The sequence below is a fragment of the Nicotiana sylvestris genome, chromosome 3, assembly GCF_000393655.2.
Source record: "Nicotiana sylvestris chromosome 3, ASM39365v2, whole genome shotgun sequence".
NCBI classification, from domain to species: domain Eukaryota; kingdom Viridiplantae; phylum Streptophyta; class Magnoliopsida; order Solanales; family Solanaceae; genus Nicotiana; species Nicotiana sylvestris.
In genome coordinates, this window is record NC_091059.1 from 92,334,647 (window position 1) to 92,343,223 (window position 8,577).

The 8,577-nt window shown below is 40.8% G+C and overlaps 1 pseudogene; it reads right to left on the reverse strand.

Annotated features, from left to right (window-relative positions):
* Window positions 1–475: 475 nt before the first annotated feature.
* Window positions 476–8,112, reverse strand: LOC138887678 (receptor-like protein Cf-9 homolog; annotated as a pseudogene).
* Between the last annotated feature and the right edge of the window lie 465 nt (window positions 8,113–8,577).

Here is an 8,577-nt window from a genome sequence, read left to right on the forward strand (position 1 = left end):
TAAAACTGAGTTAAAAGCAAATTAAAAGAAAAAAATAAAACAGAAGACGGCAAAACACTTTTAACATTGACGGCAGAAGTTCTGAAAAAAACAAAGTAGGTCATAGGTTGGAGACTTGGAGATTTGGATATTTGGAGTTAAAATAGCAAAAAAAGCTAAAGGGTAAAATATAATTGTGGTGTAATAAGTTAGGGTATAATTGGAAAGAAAAATATGAAACAATCTCACCACACCAAATCGGTTGTTTCAAAAAAGGGAATTTTTTATTTTTCTGGAACAATGGATTTAACAATACAATACAATCAATTTTAATGAAACAATCAAAACAAATATTATTTTGGGATAACAATACAATACGATACAACGGGTAACAACCATCCAAACAAGTTGTAATTGAGTTAACACCTTGAACGGGTTGCTAGCTTCAGCTATCGAAATACCCTCCTTCTAAAATCCATGTTTGATTGCTGTGACATCATATAGTTGGAACACCGCCTGTTTGGTAAGATGTCGGAACGAGATGTATGTTAGAGTCATTAGTTCTTTCGACAGATACTAACGGGAGGATGTAGCGTCCACAACCATATCCTATTGCCACTGCTCTCCAATCCATCAAACGTGGATCATATTCTTCTTCTTCATCGGCCTCAAATGGAGGAGGTTGCTGGGCCATCTCAGTATCTCTACAGTTTCTTGACAAAGGAAATCCACATAATCCAGCATTTCCTGAATAGGAGTCATTTTCAAATGTATTAAGCTGTGGACCTCTAGGTATGCGTCCGACTAGATTGTTCAGTGAGAGATTCATGATAGCAAGAGATTTTAGAGCTGCAAGTTCTTAAGGAATGTTCCCCGAGAGCTGGTTCGACGATAGGTCTAACGACTCAAGAACAGATAAATGTTTAAAGGACTGCGGAATTGGACCAATAAGATTGTTATGGGATAAATTCAACCCTCGAAGTGAACTAAGATTGCCAATGGATTTTGGTATATCACCTTCAAATTTGTTATGTGAGAAATCAATGGTTGTGAAAATAGAAAGAATCCTTACAAGTTGGAGCTGCTGCCCTTTTATTACCATTGTCAGGGAATCATGGTATAGATCTTCTCCAATATATGTTAAGGGAGTTCCCCTTGGATGTACAATCGTCATGGCTTTTAAATTCCTGAAAAACCTTTCTATTAAATTTCCAGTGAAGGCATTATAAGAGAGATCAAGGATTTTCAATTTAGAGAACAAGACTTGGTTTATAGAAGTGGTTACGGGTCCATGTAACCTATTGGATCTCAAACTTAGAACCTGTAGCCTAGGAAGTGTTCCCAGCCATTTGGGAAATGTATCATTCAAAAAAATTTCTCCAAGATCAAGTACTTCCAGCGTTCTGCAATTGGCCAGGGTTCGTGGCAATGTTCCCTCTAGTTTATTTTTCCGCAAATTGCGACTTCTTAAAGTACTTGCTTTACCAAAATTTATTGGAATTGTCCCATGAAATTGATTATCGTGCAGGTCCAACACTGAGAGACTTCATGTTATGAATGGGCTAAACCAAAATGAAGTATTTGGGCTTGGGAGTGGGTTGCACATGAGTCAGGATGTGAAACAGCCCAACAAGAGGTTATTGGGCTGCAACTGGGACCCAGGTTAGAGGTACATGTGTCAAGAAATTATTGGACAAGAAGGAATATAGTTACTATAATTACCAATTCGTGCAAGTATACGGTTAGGCGAATTGTTATCTGGAAAACTCCCCTCTCATGATCTCTCTCTTCCTCGTCTATTTCTCTCTGTGGCTCTGTCTCCTTATCTCCTTTCTTTCTACTGCTATTTCCTTAGTTCATGACTATATCCTTTGCATTTCTATTGTAATCAGTTTATTTGAAAGTTTAATCAAGATATCGTTTTGTTGGGTTCATAACATTGGTACTTTCATTGATTTGGACTCCAATCCTCCATGGCTCTCTACTCTTCTAATATTATCAATTATCATTTCGACGCCATCCAGGGACTGATGATGGCGATGATGGATAATAACACTCGTATGCTCAACCTGCTCGACAACATAGAGAACATGATGCCTGCCTCCTCCAAGACGATCCCCGACGCTTCATAGCACTCGGACTTGGCTTTGTCTTTGCACGATAAGTACGAACCAGAGGAATTCTCAGAACCTCTTGTTATTGCAGAACCAAAGATTGATTCTGATTTGGATAAAGGACTCTCCAACACTGTGCACAATCCGAGGAGGACAATTCAAGAAGTTGTGCGTGCAAGGTGTTCGTTGAAATACCGGATAGGGAAATTGACATGGAATTTGCAAATTCCATAAGGAGCAATTCAGTAAATCCTGAAACCCAGGTGTTCGATGAAATGTTTCAACCAGTTTCTGCAGTTAAGTATGCTTACAGTCACCTTATCATATTTGATGATCAACTAGCACTGCAATGTTTGCTTACCGCTTCCAGTCACGACCAACCTATAAGCATGGATATATTTAATTACTTAAGTGAATGTTATCGTGCTACATCCTTGCGTCGATTTCCAACTGATCAATTTGGATTGGAATTCCCTTTGATCCCGGTTCAAGGTTTCTTACCGCATACCTCGGAGGTACAAGGAAATATATATGTCGTGATATGTTGGACAATTTGACGTCTGATATGCTTATGGCGTCAACATTATGGAACAGACTAATGAGAATAAGAGGAACATTATTAACAGGATCACTTGTATTTTTTATTAAATCTGTTGCAACAGTAACTGCCTGCATATTTCAAGCTATATTCCATAGAAGTGTTGGGATGGGCATAGACAAGTTGGGTCAGCAGTTGAGTGCTATGGAGGTGCACCAATACCCAACCAACGGTCTTTGCGCTGCACTATACTCTGTCTCTACTATTTGGTGCAGTGTTAAGGAGGCTGACGCTAAGGGTACACTTTTTTCTGTAAGTTTTGACCATATACAGCTATCAGAGGTGCTATTACTTTGTCACATTGGCTTTTTTGTTGCAGAGAATGCGATGCTTGGGATGGCCAGAAATCTTAGAGGGTAGTTATGCATCTTTCCTGATGAAGTTATGTATGTTTATGTTATATTGGAACTTCCTTGGACATCTCGTATTAGTCCCAACCTAAATGAGCTCTTGTCCTATTTCAGCAAGACTGCCTTGAAAACCTTCTTGATGGTTTCCTCTATGAGTCACTCTTGTTTTTCTATTGATTTTTTCCTTGTTAAAACCCTTGTCTATTCCTACTTTCTTTTTTCATTTGAATTGCAAAATAGGCAGCTGGTGGCCCAATATCATATGTCAAATGCAAAATTGCCCATAACTATTATATTGGATAGTTCCGAGTTTTTGGTTGAACATGAAGTGTTTGAACCACTGTGGGAAGGAAATTACATCTTTATCAAGGATGGAATCAGATTGATGCATCAAATTAAATTCTTACATGGTAGACCAACAGGGGAGTCAAGTAAGGCATCTTTTGTAGAGTTTATTATGACACTTCTTGCTGCACTTTTGTATGGAGTCATCCAGGCATTTGATAAGGTTCTACGAGTAAATAGATAAGGAAATTTCATTTATCCTAGCGATGTACTTTGTTATGTGGAGAAAAGGACGAACGTTGTTGATATGAGCTTGCGCTTTCATCCTTCGATGATTACTCCGCTAGCTTTAAAATCATTGAAGCTTGATTTGCTTGCATATGGGAACACTAAATTCCAAAATGTGACCTTCACAAAGATAGTTGCCGTCATAGGTGGAAATAGCTCGGGAGAAAGTATAGTTGCATTGCTTCTAGAAAGATTTTATGATCCAATTGGCTTTAAGGATCAAGAACCTGAATCGTTTGCTATTACTATACTTGAGATCATATTGTACAGAAAGCTTGTAGCACATATGTTTGAAGTTCTAGTTGATGCCTTTGCTGTCATTGAGCTGGGCAAAAACTTGTTTTTAGGGAGTTTTGATGCTGAACAGAGCCTAATTGATATTGTCGAAGGGCTTGTTGTTGCTGCAACAAGTACACTGGGAAAGGCGACAATTTTTCCTAGGCCACTGTGAACACTTTGGTATGGCGACAATTTGTTGCGACTATGCTACTAGTACGATTCCAGACTCAAACCTTGAGGACAAGGTTCTTTTCGAGGACAGGAGTATTGTTATGAATGGGCTAAACCAAAATGAAGTATTTGGGCTTGGGAGTGGGTTGCACATGAGTTAGGATGTGAAACCGCCCAACAAGAGGTTATTGGGCTACAACTGGGACCCAGGTTAGAGGTACATATGTCAAGGAATTACTGGACAAGAAGGAATATAGTTACTATAATTACCAATTTGTGCAAGTATACGGTTAGGTGAATTATTATCTGGAAAACTCCCTTCTCATGGTCTCTCTCCTCCTCGTCTATTTCTCTCTTTGGCTCTGTCTTCTCATCTCCTTTCTTTCTACTGCTATTTCCTTAGTTCATGACTATATCCTTTGCTTTTCTATTGTAAACAGTTTATTTGGAAGTTTAATCAAGGTATCATTTTGTTGAGTTCATAACACTTCAGCTCATGTTTACCAAACATTTTGGAATTACTCCACTCAAGCTATTACTGGACAAATCAAGAATCACAAGGGTACTCATCCTGCATAACGGTGAAGGTAACTTCCCGGTGAAGTTATTTTTTGAGACTATGAAGAAGAACATGCGGGGAGGTGAAGTGGGTAATTCTCCTTGAATCAAGTTTGATCCAAGATCGAGATAAACAAGACCTTCAAAGTCATGAAGTGGGACAATAGCAGTTAGAAAATTGCTCGAAAGCTTCAGATAATACAATGAGCTTTGCCAATCAGACCACGCCCAATCAGGAATTTTTCCATAGATCTTGTTGTTGGAAAGATCTAATAGACCAATTCTCGTTGCAGCTTGTAAGAAATTTAATTCCAATATATTGGAGGAAGATGCATATAATCTTCCAATAGAATTGGGCAAGGCCATATCTTTGCGGCTGGAAAACACTGACAGATTGTTATAAGACAAACCAAGATGTCTAAGTTGTTTGCAGTTTGAATACATACCAATATCTAGACCACCAGAAAAGTTATTTGTAGAAAGATCTACTGTTGTAAAGTTTACAAGTTTAGAAAATGATCTTGGGCTAGGTCCATGCAGCATATTCTCACCGAAGTCAAGAACTTCTAGCAAGTTGTATCTAAATTCCTTAAGTTGGCCAGTAAGTTGATTGGATCCCATTTCTAAGATTTTTAAGGAATGAAGATCAAATATCCAAGATGGTATTTCCCCACTAAGCGAGTTATCTTCTAGGAAGAGTGAATTGAGATTGGAGAATCCGGTGGTGATAGGAGGAATAGGACCAGTAATTGAACAATTAGAGAGGTCTAAACTTTCAAGCTTTTACAGGTTTGTAACTGAGGATGAAAACAACCCTGTGAACAAGTTATCTACAAGGGATAAAGATTTGAGCTTGGTGAAGTTACTAAAAATATTTGGAATATCACCACTAAAGTTGTTAGATGAAATATCAAATTCAGCCAGTTGCACCAGATTTGAGATTGTTGATGGAAGTGAACCATTGAAGTTATTCGAGAAGAGGCGCAAATTATTGAGCTGTATGAGATTCCCAATAGATTGAGGAATGGTTCCAGAGAAGTAGCAGCTTGAGAGATCTAAAACATGTAAAGATTTAATATGACCAATACAATCTGGTATAATCCCAGAAAAACCTGACCAAGAAAGGTCTAACTCCCTTAAGGAGCTGCTACTGTTCCATTCCATTTTTGGCAAATGCCCTTTGAGATACCAATTACTCCCTAGGTTAAGGATTTGTAATCTTCGTAAATGAAAAATATGACCTGGGAATTTCCCAGACAATTCGGTGCCGAGAAGATTCAATACTTCTAAGGAAGAGGAGAAGTTTGATGACAGTGCTGAAGAGATGTATGTAGAGGTGAGGTGAAGCTCTTTTAGTTGGGTTAAGTTTTGAAGGAGTAATTTGAAAGTGTGAGGTACAAATCTCAACTCCTCAAGACCTGCGGAAAGATCAAGTGAAATCAACTTATATAGGTATGATACTTCTAAAGGGATTCTACCTGAAAAGCCTGAATTCGAGAGATTAAGATGTCTCAAATTTGGGAACCAGCCAAATTTGCCTGAAATTTGGGAAGGGGAGAAAACTTTGTATGTTAAATTAAGCTTCCGTAGATGAGAAAGTTGGAAAAGGGCGCTGTTGGAATCAATTGTCCCATGAAGTTGGCTGCAACTAAGATCAAGCCCAGTTATTTGACATATAATTTTATCACATGTTACTCCATCCCAGGTACAACAATCATCGCTTTTATTCCAGGAAATTGTCTTTGGGTAGGGAAGCTGACCATTGGATTCACAATCAGCAGAAGAAGATTCATCTATGGTCAGTTTAAGCCTCAATTGATGCAAAGCCAAGCTCTGATCTTGGTTGCACAAAACACTTGTGTATGCAATGAAATCGGGGGGATCTATTTCTCGCCGTTAAGGTACATACGGGAAGTCATATCAGTGTCTCGAGGCTGCAGGATTACGATCGAGTTCCCTCCCTCGAGGTTCGTCCGCGACCCAGCAAAGATTCCGAGGATAGGAAATTTGTCCGCGACCCAACGAAGGTTCCGAGGACGGGGGATTCCCGAAGCGAGCAGCTAGAATTAACAAACACTAGTACCATGCCTAGCCGTCCCATCCCTGTATCTTTACATTCAATGCACTCTGTACTATATGGTATTCCCTCTCCTATATAAGGGGAATCCATGCCACTTTGTAAAATGCTGATGTTGCTCTATTTCTCCATAAGTGAAATAATATCTCTCTCCGTCTCTCTCTTTTCTTTCTAACTTGCTCGTTCTCGCTGGCTCGTGGCCACTTTAATATTTATCGATTTCTTACTTGTTATTCATTTTATTGCTTTTTATTGGCCATATTGAGCTTTGTTTGATCATAATTTAGATGTTATCCCATTCCCGGCTATCTCTGATAGCTCGAGATCGACCCAGACATCGACCCCGAGGTCCCCATCGACCAGTCTTATATCCGGGCAGCAGGCCCCTCGGTTTGATTACTGTCTCGTTTTAGCTTGCATTTCATCATTAAACTCCACACTCTTAGCATAAACTGCTCTAACAACTAGCATAAAAATAGATCATGTATTTTTAGAATCCTATTTACAAATTTAATTGTTGTTACTATTTTCACGGTAAACAGTTTGGCACCCACCGTAGGTCTAAAAATAATAGTGATTATTTTCTTGCTGGTTCCATTGCACAAACACACGTTATATTTCACACTTTTTCTTGTCCAAAGATCTCTTGATTTTAGGTCAAAAAGTCTGGCTCGGTAAACAGAGTTGAGAATGACTACCTCGAAAATCACAGCGAAAACAGTGTGGATGTTCCAATGGTTGGCGCAACGACGCAGAACCCCGATAATGCATCTGGGCCAATTCCAGCGCATGCGGCTGCGCGCAGCAGGTCAACGAAGCCTCGCACACTGATGGGAACATACAGCATATCGACCGACAAGAAGCCCAACAAACCGCTGCTTGGGAAACACAGGAAGTTAGTCTTTACGATATTTTTAAAATGTTGCAGGCACAACAGTTGGCCATCGCTCAGTTGCAAAGCCATCCGAAGACTCCCAGTGCAGTAGAGCCGGAAACAGCTCCCCACGCCGAACGAACACCCGAGAGATCAAGCAACAACGGATTGGTAATAGAACCTGCTATAGTGAAGATGCTTGGGGATCACTCCAAGAGGATCGAGTCAGGTTCGTGGAAGTTCATGCAACAGTTGTCCCCCGAGGAAGCGGTCCCAGAACCCATTTCACGAAAGTCCAGAACGTCGGAACTCCCTATGTACGACAGGACCTCGGATCCCGATGAGCGCACCACCGCTTACACGTGTGCGGGAATAGGCAGCGACCTTCAAGATGATGAGTTCGAGCCCGTCTAGTTGAAAAAGTTCGGGGAAATACTCTCAAAAGGAACCATGATGTGGCGCCATAGCCTAGAACCTGACCTCACGAACTCGCTTACCGTACCAGCAGATTCCTCCACAGAGGCACACGCCGATGCCATTGAAACAGCAATGGGAGAGCCCGACACATCCGAGGCCGAACAAAGGGAGAACGAAACTCCACGGGAAGTCGCGCCTCATTCCCTGATAAAACGAATGAGATCGCCCCTGGTTTCGGATGACTGGGCAACACAGGCCTTCGCCCGAAGCCTAAACGAACCATGCCCGATGACTTCGGGGCATTTGAAACGAAGCATGATCAAATACCCAGCCGAGATATGGTCGGATGCCCGTACCCAACATCAGCCACGAATTAGGACCGTGGATGACCATCTGGGAGCCTTCGAGGGCTCGGTATACCCAAGCAGGCTCCTGGAAAAGAAACTAATGCCAAAGAGATGGAGGTACCATCCATGCACCGTGGATAGGAGGAATTCCCCAAGATGCAATCTACCTTGCAACGAGCGGGAAATAGCTCGAGGGCAACGTCCTCGAGGAATCTTCAGCAGAGCTAGATTCGGTAAGGC